Raw genomic sequence first — 22,974 nt, 5'->3', positions numbered from 1 at the left:
AAAAATGTAAATCCACATCCACTTTCAGGGTGCAGAAAAATAAATCCGAGTCCACTTTCACAGTTCAAAATATAAATCTACGTCCGCATTTCACGGTACAAAATATAAATCCACGTCGACTTTGACGTCCGTATTATACGGTACAACAGTAAATTTACATCTACTTTCACGTCTGCATTATACGGCGCAAAAATAAATTCACTTTTACTTTCGAAACATAAATCTGTATCCACTTTCTACAATTATATGTATATTTTGTAATATAATTCTACTCCCACTCCCATACTCGTATCCACAATATAAATGTAAATCCACGTCCACTTTAGAGATAATATTGTAAAAAGATATCCACATCTTACTCGATGTCCCATTGTGACGGGGGTTAAATCTATAATTAACCCCACAATTTGATATACGATGCAATATTTCGATCTTGTTATCTTATTAACACACTTCATTCTAAAAGAATTTGATAATGATTTGAACATGTATGAAGTGATGACGAAATTGAGGAATTCTAACCAATAACAGGTGATCAAGGTCAGTGTCCATGATTATATGTATTCGATCCATCGATGAATGTCACGAGCTAAAACAACTGTTAGTGATAAGAATTAATAGCTGGGTCTAAAAGAATTATACTTACAGCCCTTGGTTGAGAAGATGAACTTGTGTCCACTGTTGCAATTGAAATTTCGTGATGAGTGGAACGACGCCCACCGTTCGGCATAAGCTACCTTTGCATCCACGCTGAAGAGTATTTGCATTTTGAAGAAAGTTAACTTTTTTATCACGCCCATAATTTAATACATGCACCGTGTTCATGTTAATTGGACCTGTCTCAACAAAGAAAAATTGTGAGTTTAAAAGAAAATTGGTTGACTTGTGCATGTCGGGGAACTTGGCCCTTGAATTGACTTTTGTCTCGGTCGCGTCCACGTTCTTCGATGTCTCACCACATATCTTGCTTCGCCGGGGAGTTTCAGTTATAAAGAAATGTATTTTGAAAATAAAAGTAATGAGATTTAGATGACTTTGAAAGGAAATACTTAGTGGCTCTAATATGTAACATGATTAAGAAGACTCGATTTTTGAATTTACTCACATTTTTAGAAATATGAATGGACTTTTATTTAAGACCACTTTTATGCTACTTCTAAAAATTTGTCCCAGTTTCAGTCCTAGAGATGCTTGATTCTAGACAATTTGAAAAGTAAAAACTTATAATGAAAGTTTTTGAAAGTGATTTGACCGACTTCAAAATTTGTCCCAGTTTCAAGTCCTGCAAACACTTGGTTCTAAACAATCGAAAAGTGAGAAAGTTGTAATGAAAAATTTTGAAAGTGATTTGACCGATTTCAAAAATTTGTCCTAGTTTCAAGATACTAAGACACATGAATTTAAGCGGTGGGGAAGACCAAGTTTTGTATAAAAAATCCTTATGTATTTTATAGGAACCAAAATGTTTGGACAAACTGAAGATAAAAATTTTAAGATAGAAGGGCCGAACCCGCCTCGGGTTGCCTACGTATCCCAAAGGAATCAGGCCAGACGTAGTTCGTGATAAAAATAAAGACTTTTGAATTTTTGTTTTTTTTTAATAAAGGGGGGGCCGAACCCGATATGGGTTGCCTACGTATCCAAAAGGAAATCAGGCCACACGTAGTTCCACCCATACAACAAAACACTGAAATATTTTGAAAAAGTGGCCGAACCCGATGTGGGCTGCCTACGTATCCAACAGGAAGTCAGGCCAAACGTAGTTCCAAACACAAAACAAAGACGTTGAAATAATTTGAAAAGAGTGGCCGAACCCGATGTGGGCTGCCTACGTATCCAACAGGAAGTCAGGCCAAACGTAGTTCGTTACAAACAAAATGACAGAATCTTAATTTAAAAAAGGCCGTAACAAAACATAGAGGCAACATGACAAAAGGAACTAAATGTTCTAGTTGATGCCTCCGGCCTACTACAAAAGGAAATTTAAACTGAAAATACTGAAACTCCCGACGAACCGGGGCTAAGATAGAAGTTCAATTTTGCAACTCAGGTCCTGGCTCAGCAGCCTATAAAGTCAATATTTCAGCAAAGTCTTTGATTATCGCAGCATGATCATCTTCATCTTCCACGAACAGGTTCTTGACTCCCTCTACGATATCATCATAGGCAACTTCAACAATCAGATCTGAAGGTTTTGAGAAAGTTTGATCAATGGTAGGAATAGGTTTTGGCAATGCAATCTCCTTCCTTTTATTCTTTCGTGCTTTCTTCACTTCTTCCTCAGTTGGCTCATATCCCAAACCGAATGTAAATTGTTGCGTAGGGAGAACGACTGGCTCAACCCGCCCATTTAGTGTTTTCCCTAGCCCAAATCCAGGTTGGTACCCATTTCTCACCATTTCTTTTGCAACCATAATTGCGGCACATGATCTTTTGAACTCTTGAGTTTGACATACTTCACTCTCCTTAGTGACATTCACAACCTCCCAAGCGTGGTAAGCTGCTCCGTCGAACCCTCCTTCTGCCTCGACGAATGGAGTGGATTGCTCTATATAGAAAGACGTGTCTCCTTCTCCGTGTATACATATTTGTTGCTGATCCCACTCGAATTTGACAGTTTGGTGCAAAGTAGATGGTACGGCCCCAGCCAAATGGATCCACGGTCTACCTAACAGCATGTTGTATGTCGTGGAAATATCAAGTACTTGAAAATCCATAATGAATTCAACAGGGCCAATCAACACTTTCAACTCTATTTCCCCAATAGGGCGCCTTTGAGCCCCATCAAATGCTCGAATATTCATATCACTGGTCTTGAGCTCACTAACATTATATCCGATCTTCTTCAGACTTGCTAATGGACAGATGTTGAGTCCAGAACCCCCATCAATCAATACTTTAGCCACAAACATGTTACGACACTTGACAGTTATATAGAGTGCTTTGTTATGCATACATCCTTCTGGCGGCAGTTCTTCATTATAGAAGCTGATTCGATGGCTGTCAAGTACGCGCTCAATCATCCCAGCTAACGCCTCACTAGTTGTTTCGCTTGGAACATATGCTTCATTCAAAATCTTCAACAATGCATTCCTGTGCATATCTGAACTCAAAAGCAAAGAGAGAATAGGAATTTGAGCATTGGTCTTTTTCAACTGATCCACAACTGAGTACTCACTAGCCTTGATCTTCCTCAAAAATTCTTCTGCTTCGGTTTCAGTCACGACCCTTTTGGGAGGTACATTGGTTTCCTTAACTTGCCCCAATCTAACTAGCTCTTCTGGAGAATAGCATCTTCCCGACCTTGTCATTCCTGATGTCTTAACCTTGTCAGTGATCGTGTCCTTTCCTCGACATTCCATCACAGTTTGTTGATAATTCCATGGTACGGCTTTTGTATCGAGCACTGGTAACTGATTTGGTGCTTGAACTACTTCCACAGGCGTTGATGAAGCTCCTAATATCTCGACAGGCACACAACCCCTTATCACTACAGCCGGAGAAGCAACGGCTACAAAATCATGATCCTCCACACGATCCACAGGCACTATAAATTCGGCTGGGTCGTCAACATTTTCATCTATTCCAATCATATTTATCGTGGCCCCATCATGGGTCGGGAGTGGATTGTTAACCACATTTGGTGTTGGTGGTTTGACCGTGATCTGTTTTGCTTCAATAAGATCCTCAACCTTATGCTTCAATGCGTAACAACGATCAGTGGAATGGCCTTTTACCCCCGAATGATATGCACATGTTTTAGTGGGATCAAAGCTTCTGGGTAATGGATCTGGAATTCTACCTTCCACAGGATATACTAAGCCTGAAGCTTGCAGCCTTTCGAAAACAACGCTCAGTGGTTCTCCCAATGGTGTGAAATTGCGAAACGGTTTATTTGGGCGAGGTGCGGATGCATTGTTTGATTGATGAGTTTGTGATGGTGGAGCTGGATATGTTGGTGGTCGTGGAGCTCGATATGCTGGTTGTGTGTTGTAAACAGGGTAGGATATTTGTGGTGATTGAGGTTGGTAAGATGACAAAGCTTGGTCGTAGGGATGTGGCGAATATTGGAAATATTGTGAGTGGTGAGCGTTAGGCTGGTATCGCGGTGGTCGTTGATGGCGGTATGATGTGTTTCCCAAGGCCATCACCGATGCTGCTTCTTTCTCTTTTTTCTTTCCATTTCCGAGAGTACCAGTTTGTATAGCCCTACTGGTAGACTGCAAAGCTGCTAGACTTGTTATTCTCCCTGTCTTAATGCCATCTTCGATCATGTCCCCAGCTTTGATCACTTCTGCAAAAGTTTTTCCACTCATTGTCACCAAACGTTCATAGTATTCCGGTTCTAGTGCTTGAATGAAGAAAGTAACCATTTCTGTCTCCTCCATGGGTGGGTGTACCCTAGATGCTTCTTCTCTCCACCGTATAGCATATTCTCGAAATGATTCGACCGACTTTTTCTGCAACTTTGTAATTGAGATTCTGTCAGGAGCAATCTCAACATGAAACTTGTAGTGATCCACAAAAGCATTTGCCAAATCATCCCAAGTACGCCATTTGGTGGTATCTTGCTTAGAATACCACTCCAAGGCTTTTCCACTCAAACTCTGATTGAATAGTTTGACTCTTATCCCTTCATTCTTCCCCACACCAATCAACTTTTCACAATAGACCTTCAAATGGAAGAAAGGGTTCCCCGACCCATCAAACTTCTCAAATTTTGGAATCTTGTAACCTGGTGGCAATTCTACCTCAGGAAATGCACATAATTCTTCATATCTCACGCTTTGGTTACTACCAAGTCCACGCAAACTTCTCATGGCATCTTCCAAACTTTTGAGCTTTCTATTTATCATTTCATCATTAACTGACCGTGCCTCATTTTCAACTTCGACATAATGATCAACATCTGTGCGACATTGTCCTTGAATCTGTGTCATGGGTGGAGCTGTGGTATAAGTATACACCGGCGGAACTTGATGTGTGTCATGTGCTGGCGGTATGAATTGAGCTTTTGAAGAGGTGGTTGTAAATAAAAAGGGAGCATTTTGAGTGAGGTGTTCGGAACGAACTGGCTGAGAAGTGGTGAAATAATTTGCTTGGTTAAATTCGTCCAAATTTGGGAATGGATGTGGCACAGGCAAAGTTTGACGAACTCCCTGGGGCGGAGTCATATGTGGCGGTGTTTGAGAAAATGACCGGTTATGAAGTACCATATGACTTAGTTCGGCAACTCGTCGCTCCAGACGAGCAATGGTCTCCAAATGTGTTTCTGGTTCATTAGAGGATGTGGGATCACTCGTGATTGGTAAACTAAGAGATGGCTCAGATGAAGTGGTTGCATTGATCAAACTTTGCTCCATTTTAGAACGAGTCCTTTTAGTTAACCAGGTGATTAGTGATGAGTCAGAATCTGATTTCTTGGCTTTAGACCGTGTGAAATATGGATGCTCCGCCAGTTCCCTTTTAGCACAAGTCAACCTTTTTTGTTTTGAAAATAAGTTTAAAAAGAAAAAAGATAAAAACAAGAAAAAGAAAAGGAAAATGAGTCAGTATACGGTAAGGATAATATTATTGCATATAAACACATTATTGCACATAATACATCGCGTTTTATAATGCAAGGGACCTCTTTATGCCAGAGGTAGGCCTAACGAACATTGAAGGACAAACATGTCTTTTATGTATCATTCCATAACTCTTCTTACAACTAATTTACAATAAAATAAAATTTATTACATGCCAATAAATAATACATCTCAAAGTTAAACTAAGATATCTAATACTTCAACTCCACTAATTTCTTTTGGTTGTCTTCAACCTCCGGCATTAATTAATGCTCCACGGCAACCTGCAACAAAATGTCAGTTTCCTTGAAATATTTATCTATAGAGTATTAGGTCCACATATTCCACATATTTGTCCTTCAAATAATGCACATAGATAGTGAGTAGTGTCACTTAGAGTCATAGACTCATTTGGACATTTGGTAAGGCTGACTAATGAACTTAATACACCAAGGGTATTATGCTTCCTAGGTTTAAAATGATGCATGTCCTTACAAGGTTTTGTTTTTCGCTCTACCTAGGTAGACTAAGAATGGTTTTCCTATGACACAAGGCTCCCCCAAGCGGACAACTTGGAAGTGGAAATTCCGTGGCCGTCGACTGCACCGCCGATCGACTAAATCCACAAGATCAATCCAACTAAAGGGGTAATTTAGTAGTGCACGGGCGCAAACTGCGAAGCCGCTTTAAGTGTGTGAATATGTGTGAATTTTCCAGGAGTGGAAGAAATATGAGCGAAATGCCAATTTAAGGAAAGCAATAATATACATATTACATAGAAAAATTTACATAAGGAATAAAATACAAACACTTAAAACCATATAAGGGAAAAGCAATAATGAAGGCAAAAAGAAAACAAACAAGATATTCAACAAATTAACTATTAACCTAAGTTTGTTATGGTTAGAGCCTAAAGTCCCCAGCAGAGTCGCCAAGCTGTCACACCCCATTTTAACCGGGTCGATTTAGGAGTATGACGTATTGATGATTCCTGTTTATTTTCTTTTAAGGAGTCGCCACCTAATTAATTTTAACGGTGAATTAGGACACCTAGAGATTAACTAAGGCGAAGTTAAAACTAAACCTCAATTAATAGTCTGTTTAACCAGTGTGATTCTAGGTAAGGGCTCTATATTATCCTAAAGGGAAGGGGTTAGGCATCCTTTAGAATCCGTTAACTTACGGTTATCCGACCAAACTTAGGTTAATTAATTATATTGAAATATAATGTTTAAATTTTAAAATGGTTCACAAATGTTTCTAAAATTTTAAAAGGAAAATAATATTAGTGAAAATAAGATTTACAAAAATTTAATATGAAAGAAAACTTGAAATTCCATTTTTAAAATAGGACTTATAAATACCGCTAAGACTTTAAATGAAAATACTAATGATATTATTTGAAATAATACTTGTAGAAAATATAATAATGTGCGTAAGAGAAGATTCTAAAAATTAAATGAAACTTGAAATTATCGACGAAGCCTTAAATAAAAAATAATATTTAATAAAATTTATAGAAAATGTGATAATTTGCATGAAATAAAACTTATAAGCATTGTTAAGATAAAAATGTCATTTAAAGAAGATTTACAAATGTGGCTAAACTTTAAAATAAAATGCTATTTAATATAAGATTTTATAAAATATGATAATTTGCCCATAAATAATAGCTGTTAAGAAGAGATTTGGCAGTTTTGCACTTTGAATAAATCGTATTATTTGATTATAACAATGTAGAAAAATCTAAGCTTATAAATAAGATTCAAAAGGAAGTGAGTTTTCTTTATCATTTTTTCTATAAAATATGGGTGATTGATTCAAACTTGAAAGGGTTATTTATAAAATATGCTTGAATTTATATTTGTGTATTAGTGGTGTTTTGAAATTAAGATAACAAGAGATAAAATATGATTTCTTTAACTAAAAAAAAGATATTAATTTATACTATCAATTATTTTAGAAGTAAATATTATAGATTCTATAAATAACTTTAATGTGAAAAGAAGAAAATGAAGCTTATGAGATTAATTATTAGTCTTCTTTAAACTAACTACCCATTACTAAACTAAATCTATTAACTCATTAAGGTTTATATAAACTAAATAAAAAAACAAACAGTTAGTATACAAATTAAATGCACAAAATAAATAAAGGAGAGATAATTAAAAATGGGCTCAACCCATATTTTAAGAAGGGCTGCTGTTAAATGGATCTGACCCATTTGGGCCACTGCTGCAAACACTGTTTCTGCTATATGGGCCTTGGCCCAGCAATTCTTATTTTCTGCTGCGGAATAAGGACTGATCGGGGACGGCTCGAGATGATTATGTTGGACTTTTAGCCCAACACCGAATGCGGGGAGAAACGAGTCCCTCGGATTCGTATGTGAGGTTCATGCAAAAGATAAAAGGAAAAAAGGATTAGTGTATAATCAATAAATAAAGTTATTTATAATGTAAATTTCAAAACAAGCAAATCAGCGACTTGTGTATATATTATGTATACTTAAGTATAATCCATGCCTACACAGATTAGCCACCACACACATATAAACAGGCAATACTCAGACATAGACATAATCAAATAACGTAGCACTCATTGTTCTTAGACGTGTATAGAATTTTGGACATATGCAAAGGCTGGCATACCTATAATATTCAGAGTATACTTGATATACCTGAAAGGTATACATTAATGTGCAACCCTGGTATACACTCAGTGTATACTAAGGCTCATGTAATATGCATACTTCGAGGTATATCACACCACAAACAAAAATGGATGAGGAATAGAAGGAAACAAGTCAACGTGGGCAGATTTCAAAGAGAGAGCACGAAGTGTATAGGATCACAGCAAACACAAAGGGAACATGTCTTGGATTCATTTCAGAGTATTTCAGATAAGCCTTAACCCAAATTGAAACAAATGTTCAATAAACACTACAAATATTTAGTAAGCAAAAGTGAATCATTCTAACTGTGACTAAAATAACATGACAGATCAATTTTTCAAGACAGAGTTTCAAACATACAAAGTGGGAACCAAATAGCCTTCTGTTAATAAAACCTCTACATCAATTAATTTTGAATAAAGCAAGGCTAGAGAACTAGTTCATGGAAGGCATAAAATCCTACAACAAACATAGAGGTGTAGCCGGTTATATTGAGATGCCAATAGTTATCAACTTATGCAGGAATTACCATATTCGTTCAAGCTAACTAAACCAGGGACAACATTAACCTTTAAATGCCCTCAAACAAAATGATGTTTCATGCTTATATCCAAATGAAAGTTAAAACAGCTACTTGACACAGACATTTTAATATTGATCCATACTAGAATTAGTTTTGAAGGCCTGAACAAAGGATCAAACATGATTAAAGTCATCTATAGTCACATCCTTAATGGCAAAAGGGGGAAAAAAAAGTTACAGAATGCAGACAGATTCAAACCAACAGAAGCAAAACAATTATCCAAACCTATATGTAGACTAGTATTAAATATCAACAAATCAGGACATTTGTTTTTTGACGTTCATGATTTATTTACTTTTTTACATGCTGATTTTACATGATAAAACAATCCCTTAAGGGGTGCCACAAACAGATATTAAACAAGAAGCACTGCTATTTATGTATTCAGCAAGGTGAACGATCTTTTCTTTAAATGTTAATAGATTGCCACAACTATTTCATGCTTGTTTATAGCAAATAAAGTGTAGGCAGATTCAAACAAGCAAACTTCTACAACTGCTAAGAACAAGCAAACAACTACATTTTAATTCTGTAAACTGAGAATGAAACGAGGGGAAGTTTTCATACATGTCCAGATTCCAACTCAAAATATGCTCAACAAGAATTACCCCATCACCTCAAACATGATACATTATAAATTTCTGTGGAAAAGAAGCAGGACTTTTGTTTACTTGAACGTACCAAAAGACAACAACAAACAAATACTAAATCTGCATATAAGCACATATCATATTCTCACAAATCAGTAGATTCTTCCTTTTAAATTCATAGCTTCTATCGGTCATCCTTCATACTAATTTACATTAGAAATAGGAACATCGTACACTAAAGAAAATGACTAAAACAGAGGATTAGCCAAGCGACGAGGTTAAACACATATTTGATGAAATTAGTCGTTTTGCACTAGTTTATAACAAACAAAGAGAGAACACATTCCAGCCGACTAAACCAAATAAACGACGAGAAATACTTGAACGACTACCTTTCTACTTTTACAAAATTAAAGACGAAGTGAAGACGAGTGTGATTACCTTCTTCGGGTGCAGCGAAGTGAAGCTTTGAGTTTCCGATCTTACCCTCGAATACTCGCTAAATCCAAATTTGCAATATTCAAATTCAAAACACGACCAACGCAAACGAAAACAAAACGACTGGATTTCGACTCGATATTCAGAAATAAGACCGACGAACTGATATTGCTTAGGTGATTTTACTACTGGAAAAACTTGTTATTTTTTAGAGAATTTCGGGGTTTTAGATCTGTTCTTGTAAGGGGATTTTTGGGTTTTCAATCCCTGGGGGTTTCCTGAATCCAAAAAATCCTCCTTTTCCAGCGATTCAACCTCCATCTTTTATAGGTTTTTGGGGTTGAAGGAACTGATAAAGGGAACAGAGGGGAGTGGAGAGTAGCAGGGGTAACGTGGTGTAATGGGAATGTCATATCAATGGAGGCGTGGTGGAGTTAGTGGAGGTGTCGGGCGTGATAGTGGGAGTGAGGGATGGTAGTCGTAGTGGGGTGTCAGTGTATGGGTGTGTCAGGTGGTGGAGTTGGCAGAGGTGGGGGTGTGCGGGTAACGTGGGAACAAAAGAGGATGGGGTGGCGGCTAGGGTTTAGGGGTAAAGGGGAGGAAGGGAACGATGGGGAGATGGTGGTGTGGTGGAGGCGATGATGGAGGGGATGGTGGAGACGGCGATGGGTGGCGGGTGAAGAAGAGGAAAGGGGAAGAGGGAGGCGGAGATGGGTGGAGAGGAAAGTGAAATGGGGCGGAAGGTGAAAATGAGAGGAAACCCTAAAGGGTTTCCCTTATTTTTGTATGAAACGGGTCAGACCCGCTCCATTTATGGACTGGGTCAATTTTTAGATCGGGTATTAAAAGAATGGGCTAGCAAATAAAAACACGAACTGATCTAAAAATTAGGGTAAAAAATATAGGCTGGTCAAAAAATATTTATGAGTTGATTGGACTTTGATTTGGAATCCGATAACATCAAAAATACGGACTGAGTGCAAGAAATAGTTTGGCTTCTGAACTTGAATAAAAGACCCATTTTAGTTAATGATATACCAAGGGTGACAGAATATTGCTTAATACAAAAATGTGTGATTATTAGACTCGGGTAATAAAGTCATATGGTGTTATAATAGCCGTGTAATAATATTTCGAAAATCCACACTGAAATAAATACTATTATTTAATTATGCAAAGATAAATGCGATGTGGTAAATGCCGAAATGATAAGAATTGTGAATTACAATAATATTAATAAATAATAATAATTATAATTATAATTATAATAGAATAATAAAGTGTCGGTATTGATAAGAGGCTAATAATTATAGTAAACATAACGTATATTTTTTATTTTTTCCAAAAATATTAGAAGCTTAAAAATAGGTATTTTGGCAGAGAGGCGGGACAAAATTGGGTGTCAACAATCTTGAGTCCTCTCTAGATGTTGTCACAGGTACCTTGACTATATTCTCCCGTGATGTATATGCTTTGATCGATCCGGGTTCTACTTTCTCTTATGTTACCCCATATGTTGCTGATTGTATTGGGGCGAAACCCAAGTCGATTAAACCTTTCGAGGTGTTCACTCCGGTTGGTGATCCGGTAATAGCGAGGAAAATGTACAAAAATTGTGTCATTGTGATATGTGATCGTCAGACCAAGGCCGATTTAATTGAGCTGGAAATGGTAGACTTTGATGTAATAATGGGCATGGATTGGTTGGCGTCGTGCTATGCTAATGTCGTTTGCTGGACGAAAGTGGTTCGATTCGAATTTCCGGGAGAGCCCATACTTGAATGGAAGGGTAAAACGGCATCTCCAAAGGGTAGGTTTATTTCCTACCTTAAGGCAAGAAAAATGATAGCTAAAGGTTACATTTACCATCTAGTTCGAGTTCATGACACCGAGGCAAAGCCACCAGCTTTTCAATCAGTTCCGGTAGTGAATGAATTCCCAGATGCGTTTCCAGATGAACTCCCTGGTCTTCCTCCAGAAAGGGAGATAGATTTTGCTATCGATGTATTACCAGACACCGAGCCCATTTCTATTCCTCCGTATCGGATGGCTCCGGCGGAATTGAAAGAGCTAAAAGCACAGTTAAAAGATTTACTGGAGAAGGGGTTTATAAGGCCTAGTTCTTTGCCGTGGGGAGCACCAGTCTTGTTCGTGAGGAAGAAAGACGGATCTCTACGAATGTGCATCGACTACAGGAAGTTGAATAAGGTGACGATAAAGAATAAATATCCCCTTCCGAGGATTGACGATTTGTTTGATCAGTTGCAGGGTGCCAAATGGTTTTCAAAAATAGATTTGCGATCGGGCTATCATCAGGTGAGAATTAGAGAAGCCGATATTCCCAAGACAGCTTTCAGAACGAGATATGGACACTACGAATTTCGAGTGATGTCGTTTGGGTTGACTAATGCTCCGGCGGTGTTCATGAATTTAATGAATAATGTGTTCAGGCTATTCTTGGATCTCTTCGTGATAGTATTCATCGATGATATTCTGGTGTATTCTCGCACAAAGTCAGAACATGCGGACCACCTAAGAATTGTCCTTGGCGTTCTCCGAGCTCGAGAATTATATGCAAAATTTTCAAAGTGCGAGTTCTGGCTAAATTCTGTGGCATTTCTAGGTCATGTTATTTCAGATGATGGCATCCGAGTCGACACTCAGAAAATAGAAGCTGTGAAGACTTGGCCAAGACCTACGACGCCCACAGAAGTCCGTAGTTTTCTGGGGTTGGCAGGCTATTATCGCAGGTTCGTAGAGGGCTTTTCATCTATTTCAGCCCCATTGACCAAGCTAACCCAGAAGTCGGCAAAATTTCAGTGGAACGATGCATGCGAGCGTAGTTTCCAAGAGTTGAAAGACAGGTTGACCTCGGCTCCAGTACTAACACTCCCAGAAGGGCCAGATGGCTATGTCGTATATTGTGACGCTTCCGGTGTGGGACTAGGGTGTATATTGATGCAGCATGGTAAAGTTATTGCATATGCCTCGAAACAATTACGGAAACATGAGCAGAATTATCCAACCCATGATCCCGAATTGGCTGCGGTTATTCATGCTTTGAAGATGTGGAGGCACTATCTGTACGGTGTGCTTGTTGACATCTATACGGATCATAAAAGTCTCCAGCATATTTTTAAGCAAAAGGAATTGAACCTATGGCAGAGGCAGTGGTTAGAATTGCTGAAGGACTACGATGTGAATATTTTATACCACCCCGGAAAGGCAAATGTAGTAGCAGATGCACTTAGCCGACGATCAATGGGTAGTTTACGTGGAGTTCCTTCAGAGAAGCAAGAAATAGCTCGTGAGCTCTATCGACTAGCAAATCTCGGAGTAAGTGTAATGGATTCGGGTGATGCAGGGATTCGCATCAATGACCCCACAGTTTCATCTTTAAATATAGAAGTGAAAGAACGGCAATATGAAGATTCCCAGTTAAGCCGCTACCGAGACCTATCTCGTGGAAAGGAAAAGCTTCCATTTGAAGTTTCCATAGATGGGGTCCTCAGACATCAGGGCAGGCTATGCGTACCGGATATGGCAAATTTGTGCCAACGGATTTTAGAGGAAGCACATTATTCCCGGTATTCTATTCATCCAGGTGCAACCAAGATGTATCATGATCTGAAAATGATATATTGGTGGAGTGGCATGAAGAAAAATATAGCAAAATTTGTAGCTCGATGTTCGAATTGCCAACAAGTAAAAGCCGAACATCAAAAGCCAGGAGGCCTATTGCAAACAATGGAAATTCCTACATGGAAATGGGAAGAAATTAATATGGATTTCATTGTAGGATTACCTCGTTCCCGAGGCAGATACGATTCTATATGGGAGATCGTGGACAGACTCACGAAAGCAGCTCATTTCTTTCCAGTTAAGACCACGTATTCGGCGGGAGATTATGCTAAGTTGTATTTGAAAGAAATTGTGCGACTTCATGGAATTCCTTTGGCCATTATTACAGACAGAAGGGCACAGTTTACAGCTAAGTTTTGGAAGTCCTTCCAAGAAGGTTTGGGTACTCAAGTCAAGTTCAGTACGGCATTTCATCCACAAACTGACGGGCAAGCCGAGCGTACTATTCAGACCTTGGAGGATATGCTACGAGCGTGCATGTTGGATTTTAGCGGTAGCTGGGATGAGCATTTACCCCTTATTGAATTTGCCTACAACAACAGCTATCATTCCGGTATCCAAATGGCCCCGTATGAAGCATTATACGGAAGGAAATGTAGATCTCCAATTGGATGGTTTGAAACCGGAGAAGCGCAACTGATAGGCCCCGACTTGATTCAACAAGCGGTCGAAAAAGTCAAAATCATTCGAGACCGACTGTTGACAGCCCAAAGTCGCCAAAAGTCTTATGCGGACAACCGCCGACGAGATTTGGAATTTCAGGTAAATGATTAGGTATTCCTGAAAGTATCACCGATGAAAGGGGTGATGAGATTTGGCAAGAAAGGGAAGTTAAGTCCTAGATACGTTGGACCCTATAAAATTATCCGTAAGGTGGGTCAGGTAGCATATGAACTAGACTTGCCTTCGGAGTTTGAAGCAGTTCACCTAGTTTTTCAAGTTTCGATGCTCCGCAAGTGTATTGGAGACCCAACAAGAATAGTTCCGGTTGACGATGTGCAGGTGACAGAGAATCTGACATATGAAGAAGTGCCTGTTGCTATTCAAGATAGGCAAGTGCGAAGGCTTCGGCATAAGGAAGTCGCTTCAGTCAAAGTTCAATGGCGAAATAACAACAGGGAAGAAATGACTTGGGAAGCGGAAGAGAAGATAAAAGCCAAGTACCCACATTTATTTCAATCTCCAGAAGAGGTTCATGATGACACGTCGAGGTTATAAGGTATGTATGCTTTATTTTATGTTTTTGGTCATTTGCAGCCATGGATATGTTGGTATTATGATGTAGCCCTGTGAGGCGAAGATATTATGAGTTGCTATGACAGATGGTAGTGTCAAGTTACAAGGGAGACTCTGGCGAATTTTTTCTAGGATTCCCGAGTATTTTAACATTCGAGGACGAATGTTCCAAAAAAAAAAAAAAAGGACGAATGTTCCAAAAAGGGGGGAAGAATGTTACACCTTGGAAAAGTCCTCGTACATGTACAATGAAAAGACCAACGAAGGGTATGAGTATGCGATGTTATACTAAGTAGGGAATGGCGATTTATGAATTTTAGAAATAAGGAAGTTGTAGAATTTCAACACAACCAGTGGTCGTAAATCAGTATACGACCCGTAAAGTAATTTACGGACCGTATATCGCCATCGTCCTCTAGCCTTCCAAAATTTCAACTTTCTATCCAATGGTGAAATGGCTAAATACGACTTGGAATACGGCTCGTAAACTGGTTTACGGACCGTAAACCTCGATCGTAAACTGCCATGATCTCAGCCAACCTTTCTGTTTTGACATGCTTAAATACGACCACACTATACGGTCCGTAAACTGGTATACGACCCGTAAAGTGTGGTTTACGACCACTGTACACCCCGACGACTGTTCATTAAAAATCAGATTTTGTGATTATTATAAGTGACCTTCTCACTCATTTTCATTCATATTTCATTCACAACCTTCAAGAACTCTCTAGAGCTCTCCAAACATTTCATCCACAAATTCAACAGAATCAAAGGAACATCAAGATCAACAACATTAAATCCATGAAACAAAGTGTATGAAACCTAGTTGGAAGTCATCTTCTTCAAGAAATTCCAAAAGAGGTGAAGAAACCCCGACCTCCGCTATGGCTGCCCATGTTCCACTATGGCGACATCGCCATAGCGGGCCATTCCCCGCCACAGCGGACCCTCGAACTCACCTTGACCGCTAGCGACGAGAGGCTCACCGCTATAGCGGTGCCACCGTAGCGGTACCAGCCTCGCCGCAGCGGTGCCATTTGGGTAGTAAGCTCGACTTTTTGCCCAGTTTTCCACTATATCACCCAACATTTCATCTGAGGCCTCACAAACACAAATCAAACATGCATATATATATAAAAACATCATACGAATCCACCCATGGCCTTAGAATTCTCAACGGAGTTCCAATTTCCTACGTCACCCTCCCCCCGATGGACTTAACAAAATCAAATAACCATCACAAACAAGTCAAATTTTCAGTTCTTAGAATCATAAAACAGAGTTTCTATTAGCTCGCTCTACCCTTGGGAAAGTTCTATTTGGTGGGGTGATCCTACATTTCCCATAATGACCGGGAGGGTCGTTAAATTACATCGACGCAGTCTCTACATATTCTAGAAGCGATAACAAGGACACTAGCGGGGTATTCATAGAAAAAGGGCTCCAACAATTGTTCGGGTTCCCTACCAAAATCAAGGGTAAAGTACGAAGTCACATAATAATGTTTTTTGAACCTGGATTGATCAATGAATATGCATCAAAAGAATAAATAGTGAGAATACATGTGACCACAACGTCTGAGGCTTCAGCCACCTCCCTACGAGCCAATTCATGAAGTCGAGCTTCCTTTGTACTAAATGACCCCGGAAAGACAAGAATACAACTAACACCCAAACAAGAACAACATAGTCCTCACAGGGATTCTAACGACTAGAACACTCAAGTCTCAACATGAAGTAAGAAGGGTTTCTACCTTCATCTTACTTTCTCAAAAGTTAGATACCCAAAAGGTTCAACACATATATGCTTCGACTAAGAAGCGCACAATATATCAATCTAGACAACATACTCCGACAAGGAGGCTACTTAAAAAACAAATGATTCAAGCTTAACTTATCTTATGACAAAACCGAGAATAACAAATTAAATCCTAAATAACCTACATCATCTTCTTAAATCATTATTCCACAAGCGGTTGTTTTTGAGTTTCAAGCCTAGTATATAGTTCTTCCACTAAACATCAAAATAGCACAGATCTTTTAACCCAATAAGAATATAACCTCAATTTATGATATAATTCACTACAAGAGACCCTCAATTGTTCCTTTCATCCAAATCTCCAGTACTTGAAACATATCACATCTTAATTATTCCGTTCAACCTAACAAGATTTCGGTAGAGTTTTCCCTATGACAAGGACTACTTTTGTTTCTATACCCGTCTCAATTTATCAACAACCAAACCCTACAACGACTATATATACCAAACACCTACAATACAATTTCAGCGACTCTGTACCATCCATCAAATTACACATCACAACAATGTGCACTCCATAATACCATTGTTCACTTGGTTAACATCTGTAATATGAGTTAAAGTCACCTCCATAAAGCACGAGTAACGAACACGTGAGAATGATCCTAAAGGAAGTTCAAGTCTATAGTACAATCTAGAATCAAGAAGAATGAGAAACACCTAAAATGTCCTAGTAGTCATACATCCATACAGGTGGCCAGTCTGCATGAAGAAGACTCTACTAGACACAGCTCCACAGACACAGACAAATCCTAGGACACATCTAAACCTAGGCTCTGATACCAAGTTTGTCACGCCCCAAAACCCGCCCTAGACGTGACCAACATCCGATTTCATAAACAACATCGGAAGAACCTTATAGATCAATAACCATCTAGTCCATTTTTGATAATCTTTCATTAATAGTTCAAGAGATGTTATAAATAACTAATAAAGATCATGGTCATCATTTATGAAATAAAAATCAGTCGAAGTCTTATTCAACATTCAAATTAAAAGGTGGTAACATGCCTCCATAAAACATAAGAGACATCCAAGACGCTACCCACAAGTTTATAACTATCTATGGAGCTTCTAAGAAAATAAACTAACTCAGGACACAACCTGAAACTGCTAAGAAGTAATAATTGACTTAATGAAAACCCACGAACAAATGTATGGGCTCACCAGCAACCTGGAAAGCAGCAAGTACAACTAATCCGCGAGATCTGTCTGTACCTGCCCTTCTTCGTTACCTAACATACCATAAAAAATAACAATAGTATGCTTGAGTACTGAGTACTCAGTGAGTCTCTCAGGGACAATAAGTAATATAACAAAATAATACAATAATGATTAGTGAAAACAGTTCCCATAGAATAATTTGAAATCAAAGAAAAGATCAATCGTACAACTCAAAAATCATCAATAGAAAACCATCAAGACAAGTATATATCTCTTCTGATTCAGTATACCATTTATTACCATTTGAATCTTTTTAATTCGAGACCAATATCATCAAAAAGCCACTCATAGACGAACAGGTTCATTAGCATCAATAAGCCACTCACAGGCAACAATGGTACAAAGCAAGCCACTCACAGGCTTCCAAAATATGAAACAACCCACTCAAGAAATAAAGATACGAAGTAATCCACTTAAAGGAAACCAAAGTAACATATGCCAATACAGGTCCAAATCAGTATAATGAAGGGACGGCCATTTAAGGCTCCCTAAACTAGCTTAGAAGCACCACATCGGGGTTGTTACTGTTATATCCCGTATTTTTGGACCTCGGAGCATCTGCTGGGGTGGGGCCCACATACCGAGATTTTTTTTGGAACATCTGAAAAGTCATATGAATCACATATGTAAAGTTAAACACAACTCATGAAGTACCTTTGGACCAAATCAAAGTGGAAACCCTCCAAACGAATATTTTTAAGAAAACGTTTTCGGGTGACCTGACTTTGGGGGGCAAAAACTGTATTGTAAGTTTGGAATTTCGAAAATACCTTGAAATAGAAGTTGTAGATAATTGAATTAGCTTTCCATCCATAGGTCGTGGGTTCCCAGGTGACGTCGGTACAAGGAGATATGAACGTTTTAAGGTCGAAAGGTCAGTGGGCTAGGCCCAACTCGGGACCAACCGAGTTGGCCCAAAAAAATGAAAAACAAAAAATTCAGGCCCAAGTGAGGAGCCATTCGGCCATGGTCCATAAAAAGGATCCAAGCCCATGGAATTAAGTCATGTGGTCAATGAATAAAAGACCACTTAATCATCCAAATTCCATAGAACTTTCAAGAGAAAGAATAGGAGGAAAAACAAGAGAAAAACAAGAACAAAAAGAGGGCATTTCGGGTTTGGCCATAGAAAAATCACCCCTCAAAATCTTGCCTCTAAAATTATTTTCTTGTTGAATTCCTACTAAATTAAGTGTCCTCTACAACTTGGTGTAATTGTTTTGGAAGAAGGAGCACTTATTTCTTCAAGTTGACAACTTGTTCAAGTGAAGAAGTTTGTAGAAAAAGGTAAGAATCAATTCCTTTTTCTTATGTTATGAAGGTTTGTTTATGTTGTGGTATGTGGAAATGAGTAGAAATTATGGAAATAAGGAAGTTTGCAAAGTGGGTATGTATATATATATGTAGCCATGGGTGTATATATGTTGTATACATATATGAGTTGAATTTTATGTTGCATTCTAGTTGTGGTTATGATGGAAATTATATTGGGAATGAAAGTTGAATGAATTTTGGTTGAAGTTGGAATGTAGATGATTATGTCACTTTAGAATAATTTTGTGATATTATGGAAATGAAGTTGTTAAGATGTGAATTATGATTATGGTTGATGAATTTGGAAGTTGAAAACTTCTTATGAAGTTGTATGCAAAAGATTTGATGTTTTGCATAAGTTATGATTTTGGCGGAAGATTGTATATCATGTATATCGAGTGTATATCTTAAGGAAAACGATATGAAATGTTTCTAGAACTATATGGTGATGATCATGATGGTTGTTGAATATGAAATTATTGATCTTAGTTGAAAGTTGGGTTGAATTGAAGATTATGTCAACTTGTGAGAAAAATGACTAGTTGAAGGATATTTGTGTTTTTAATGTTCATTGTTGATATTGTTGTTGTCGTTTGGGTTGTTGTTGATGATTTATAGCCGAGTTGAATTCTCGGGGTGTCATATGTATAGGGGAAGTGCTGCCGAAATTTCGGTAGCCAAATATGCTTAAAGTTGAAATAATGACATTAATAATTCACAATTGGTAAACTTGACCAATTGCAGTTTTTCGACGAAACGGGAAGTGAGTTTGGAAAGGCTTAAGGAGCGCGAAAGGTATGTAAAGCAACCCCAATTCTTCCCTTGGCATGCCCCTAGTGTGTTAGGGTCGGATCCGGGCCTCGAAGGACCTCTTGGCCCTCGGAATCCGCAAGACAAAATTTCAGTTTTTCCTTCAGTAGAATTGAACCATTTTGATACGCTTTTTCTGAAATTATGCAATTTTGCTCTAAATTATTCAGAAAGTCATAGAATGTTTGTATAACCTTTTTAGGTGATACTATATGCTTAGAGGGCACAATTTGAGCCCACCGCCTTGTTTGTCCCAAGGCGGGCCCGCTATTTACGGTTTTGCCCCTAATGTGTTAAAGCTTCCTTTTTAAGCGATTTTTGAAAGAAATGTTTTAATTACCCTACTAATCGCTTAACGAATATTATTTTAAATATTCTGTTAAATATTATAAATTATTTTGACACTCGGAATGACTTCGGGAAAGTTATACTTCTGTAATTTATTATGATATCCGAAATACATTTATTATGATTCCGTCCGACCCCATTGGATTTGTTTGTCTTTGATACGCTTCATCGAGTATTTGAAAACATTTATTATATTTTTAAATTGCATTAGTCTCTCACTACTCCATTCGTGGATGTCCCAATGTTTCCCACACTGAGCCCGGGCCAGGATATGTTGTCAAGCGAAATTCTCTGCATTGTTCGCCGCGTCCCGATGTGAGGGGGAAGGTATACGCGTACATGGGTCTGTGGAGTATGATGTGCCATGTCTGCCTATTGTGATCTGATCTGTATGGCCATTTTGATATGACATTATATGATACGGGGCCACGCCCCTTTTTCTGATTCCTCTGTATAGTGGCACCAGCGTCGGGAGGGTGGCCACATTCTGTCTGCCGAGTCCCGTGTCAGGGACCGGATATGATATGATATGACATATGTTTCTGTACGCATTCTGTCTGTTTTGGAAATATGCATTTGACACTCTGGATTCTGTACTCATTTTCTGTAACCATTATGATTTGACTTCTGTGATTCCGCTTTACATATTTAGTACATATTTCGTACTGACCCCCTTTCTTCGGGGGCTGCGTTTTCATGCCGCGCAGGTACTGACGACAGGTTCGCTGATCCACACGTTTAGGATCCTATTTCTGCTATTTGGGGCGCTCTATTCTACAGAGCCCATCTTTTGGTACAGTCTGTCACTGCTATCTGGATATGTACTTTGTTCAGGGTTTGACGGGGCCCTGTCCCGTCTTATGATTATGATATGTTCTGTAGAGGTCTGTGGATACATCTGTGTGGGTTCTGTACATATGTTTGGGATATTCTGTTCTGTGATGGCCTTATCGGCCTATGTGTGCCAAGTCTGCTTTTCTGCTAAATTCTGTAGCGACCACTAATATTATTATTATATTATTATTCTGTTAATATGCTAATTTGGGGTATCGGGTACGTATAGGTGCCCAGCTCGGGCACTGGTCGCGGCCCACGGGGTTGGGTCGTGACAAAAGTGGTATCAGAGCGGTTCGTCCTCGGATTGTCCACAGATCGTGTCTAGTAGATTCTTGTTTATCGGTGTGTTGTGTACCACACCTATAAACAGGAGGCTACAGGGCATTTAGGATACTACCCTTCATTCTGTCTTAGATCGTGCGATAGAGCTGTGTTATCAGGATAACCCCTTCCTAACGAGTGGCTATATTTGCAGATATGCCTCCAAAAAAGGCGACAGCGGCCCAAAAGGCCAAGTCAGTTGCCGTAGGAGAGACTAGCCGGGTCCAGAGGACTACCAGGGCCCAGGTATATATTGCTCCGGAGACTTTGCCCCAGACAGAGGGTTCTTCTACACCGCCACTCGTGGAGGAGATTGGGGCAGCCGTAGCTGCAGATCGGGGGACGGCTCCACTGCCAGCTCCCGCAGTTCCAGTACCTGAGCCTCCAGCTCCACGGCCAGGCACTGAGGATCAGTCTATGAGGGAGGCAGTCCAGTTGCTGACTAGACTTGTGGCAGGGCAGGTTTAGGGGCATGGACTGGGAGGTGACCGGGCAGTCAAGCGTGATAGTTCGAGAGCCCGTGAGTTTTTGACTTGTAACCCTCCAGAGTTCTTCGGGACAAAGCCCGAGGAGGATCCTGAGGAGTTTATTAGGAAGATGCGACGTACTCTAGATTTGATTAATGCTTCCGAGACAGAGTCAGTCGTGTTAGCTTCGTACCGGTTATATGATGTGGCGGCAAACTGGTACGAGTCATGGGGGCTATCCAGGGGGGACGGCGCTCCTCCAGCAGTTTGGGGCGATGTTTCTCAGGCATTTCTTGGACACTTTTTGCCCCCAGAGTTGCGACGAGCCAGATCTGATAGATTCTTATTATTGAGGCAGAAGGGCCGCAGTATCCGGGACTACAGTTTGGAGTTTGATTCCTTGGCCCGATATGCACCTACTGTGGTGGCTACTATGGCGGACCGGATGCACAAATATATTATGGGGCTGGATCGGTATTTTGTTGATAGCTGCTTAGTATTGGCTGCTCAGCCCAGTATGGACATTGCCCGTATCCAGGCCCATGCCCAGGGCATGGAGGATCGGGGCAGAGGAGGACACCAGCCTGACAGGGGCCAGGATCGGAGACAGCCCAAGAAGGCCAGGTCATCTGGAGATTTTCGGGGCAGACAGCCCCAACAGCCGCAGCAGCCTAGCAGATTCTCATCTCAGCCGGCGCAGAGCGCGCCTCCCCAGCCTGCAGGTCGCAGATTCGATAGCCCAGGGTATTCAGGAGCAGGCCAGAGCTCCAGGGCTTCAGGTTCGCGGACAGATTGGGGTTCTGGTCAGATGAGGCCACCCAGGGTTCAGTGTTCTTTTTGCGGCAGATACCATACGGGAGAGTGCTACAGAGCCACCGGTGCATGCTTTTCTTGTGGCCGTCAGGGCCATTCTGTGAGAGATTGCCCGTATAAGGGTAGTTCGGGTGGTGCAGCGCAGCCTACCGGATCGGCCGCTGGGTCTTCATCTTCGTCAGTGGCTATACGCCCTACGGGGCAGGGTATTTCGGCACCAGCGGGTCGCGGCAGAGGCCGTGGTGGAGCTTCTGGTATTAGCGGTCCTTCGAACCGCATTTATGCTTTG

The 22,974-nt window shown here is 39.8% G+C and overlaps 1 long non-coding RNA gene across 1 annotated transcript; it reads left to right on the top strand.

Annotated features, from left to right (window-relative positions):
• Positions 1-18,808: 18,808 nt before the first annotated feature.
• On the top strand, positions 18,809-21,079 carry LOC132642506 (uncharacterized). Its single transcript, XR_009583204.1, has 3 exons — positions 18,809-19,062; positions 19,834-19,884; positions 20,955-21,079. It is a non-coding gene; the product is annotated as an uncharacterized LOC132642506 (long non-coding RNA).
• Positions 21,080-22,974: the final 1,895 nt, after the last annotated feature.

The sequence above is a fragment of the Lycium barbarum genome, chromosome 5 (assembly GCF_019175385.1).
Source record: "Lycium barbarum isolate Lr01 chromosome 5, ASM1917538v2, whole genome shotgun sequence".
NCBI classification, from domain to species: Eukaryota; Viridiplantae; Streptophyta; class Magnoliopsida; order Solanales; family Solanaceae; genus Lycium; species Lycium barbarum.
Note: the sequence above shows the minus strand (reverse complement) of the source record. Positions and strands in the feature narration are given on the sequence as shown.